Source organism: Triticum dicoccoides, chromosome 6A (genome assembly GCF_002162155.2).
Source record: "Triticum dicoccoides isolate Atlit2015 ecotype Zavitan chromosome 6A, WEW_v2.0, whole genome shotgun sequence".
NCBI classification, from domain to species: domain Eukaryota; kingdom Viridiplantae; phylum Streptophyta; class Magnoliopsida; order Poales; family Poaceae; genus Triticum; species Triticum dicoccoides.
The window spans coordinates 18468226-18470854 of NC_041390.1; the positions used below are offsets into that span (position 1 = coordinate 18468226).

The 2629-nt window shown below is 41.7% G+C and overlaps 1 non-coding gene across 1 annotated transcript; it reads left to right on the forward strand.

Moving 5' to 3' along the window:
• Window positions 1-253: 253 nt before the first annotated feature.
• Window positions 254-325, forward strand: TRNAT-CGU. Its single transcript has one exon. It is a non-coding gene; the product is annotated as a tRNA-Thr (tRNA).
• Window positions 326-2629: the final 2304 nt, after the last annotated feature.

Genomic DNA, 2629 nt, shown 5'->3' on the forward strand with positions numbered 1-2629 from the left:
ATAATGGACTGTCGTTTTGTGAAACTTTATAAACTAAATTAAATCCATCTTCATGTTGAGAAGTGAAGAGAGAAACAAAATATCTGCTCTAGCCTCTAGGTAGTACGTAGCACTCACATGAACAGTGTACTTTGATTGGTCACAACTCATAGAAAAAAAATCGCCTTTATGCATTCTAACTTGCGTCACGGAGGCCCGCAGTGTTAAGAGTATTACTATTAATATCGTGACAAGATTTACATCAATCGCCAAAGCCTCCGTAGCATAGTGGTAGTGCGTTCCCTTCGTAAGGGAAAGGTCGTGAGTTCGATCCTCACCGGGGGCTTCAATTTTATTTTCATACCAGTAATTAATCGTGCAGATCATGCAGTAGATTGCGCAATGAAAAGAAAAACAGGATGGTCCTTTCCAAGATGAATTAAAATCCAAAAGTATTTCTTTTGCCAGATCAAAGCGAGAAAGAGAGACACGCACAAATGGACATGATTAAAAAAAACAGGCAAGGCTCTCAAACATTGGCCCCCCTTGGTGCCATCCATCATCACCAATAAGCATCTGTCGTGCGGTTACATTTCAGGGCCAACGTTGTTGTTATTAGGGTTATACAGATCCAGCTGAAATAGTAAGGAGGAAAAGGAGGGCACATGGAAGGAAAACAGGCTTCAATTTTATTTTCATACCAGTCTACTTCCCTATTCATGCAATACAAACTTCCATTTTTTTTCGTGTCACTTGGATAACATTGTTCCATTACTTCATGTGTTCTCATCTCGCTTGGATAACATTGTACCAACCCCTTATTAACCTTTGTCGGCAAATTTGAGAACCACTTCCGTTTGAAGTTCTGAACATGGATTCATTTCTTTTCTCATGGAAAGAAGTATCAGAAACATAGAAGGGGTGACAAGAGAGCCAGTACAACGCCGCAAGGGGCTACAACATCGATTCACTGGTTTGCATTTTGTTTGGAAGAAGAGGCCGATGAGCCTTTGCGTGTAATTTACCATCAGTAATTAATCGTGCAGATCATGCAGTAGATTGCGCAATGAATAGAAAAACAGGATGGTCCTTTCCAAGATGAATTAAAATCCAAAAGTATTTCTTTTGCCAGATCAAAGCGAGAAAGAGAGACACGCACAAATGGACATGATTAAAAAAAACAGGCAAGGCTCTCAAACATTGGCCCCCCTTGGTGCCATCCATCATCACCAATAAGCATCTGTCGTGCGGTTACATTTCAGGGCCAACGTTGTTGTTATTAGGGCTATACAGATCCAGCTGAAATAGTAAGGAGGAAAAGGAGGGCACATGGAAGGAAAACAGGCTTCAATTTTATTTTCATACCAGTCTACTTCCCTATTCATGCAATACAAACTTCCATTTTTTTTCGTGTCACTTGGATAACATTGTTCCATTACTTCATGTGTTCTCATCTCGCTTGGATAACATTGTACCAACCCCTTATTAACCTTTGTCGGCAAATTTGAGAACCACTTCCGTTTGAAGTTCTGAACATGGATTCATTTCTTTTCTCATGGAAAGAAGTATCAGAAACATAGAAGGGGTGACAAGAGAGCCAGTACAACGCCGCAAGGGGCTACAACATCGATTCACTGGTTTGCATTTTGTTTGGAAGAAGAGGCCGATGAGCCTTTGCGTGTAATTTACCATCAGTAATTAATCGTGCAGATCATGCAGTAGATTGCGCAATGAAAAGAAAAACAGGATGGTCCTTTCCAAGATGAATTAAAATCCAAAAGTATTTCTTTTGCCAGATCAAAGCGAGAAAGAGAGACACGCACAAATGGACATGATTAAAAAAAAACAGGCAAGGCTCTCAAACATTGGCCCCCCTTGGTGCCATCCATCATCACCAATAAGCATCTGTCGTGCGGTTACATTTCAGGGCCAACGTTGTTGTTATTAGGGCTATACAGATCCAGCTGAAATAGTAAGGAGGAAAAGGAGGGCACATGGAAGGAAAACAGGGAGCTGCAGACAAACCCTCCTTGAGACCTCAATGCCAATGGTGCAGGCAACCTAGCGAGTTTTTCTTCTTGTCAGGGTAGTGTTGCTCGCATCGCGGCGTAGAACGTCTTTGATGGCTCCTCTTCCGGAACCGCCTCCTTGTTTCTCCCTTGTGTGAATCTCCTCAGCAATCCATAGGCGGCCTTCGACTGATCCATTGGAACCATGTGGCCAGCATTGCGAATCTGCATTCGCATAGGCAGAAACAGATTACTTGTCGGTAATATATACTGACTATGTGTATGTAGACTCAGTTTTGTTCATCGTTGATTACTATTAAGTAGTAACACAAATACCAAAAAGAATTGTATGCTATGTGGCCATGCCTCCGGTTTTTTCCCTTTAAGTGGGAAGCATCACAATTGTGATGGATGTTTCCTTTCACTCTCTATACTATTTTCCTCAACTACACGATGAATCACTACCAATCAGAAGTCGCCGAATGTTGTCCTACCTGTCATTGAAGGGGGTTTGGTGGCTCGTCTATACGATTTTTGTAGTATGTCTGGCTCATGGGGGAGAAGGAAACCGTATCATAAGTATTAACTACATAAACATTTTGTGTACTCCCTCTATCCATATATGGATGTGTGTGTGGGGG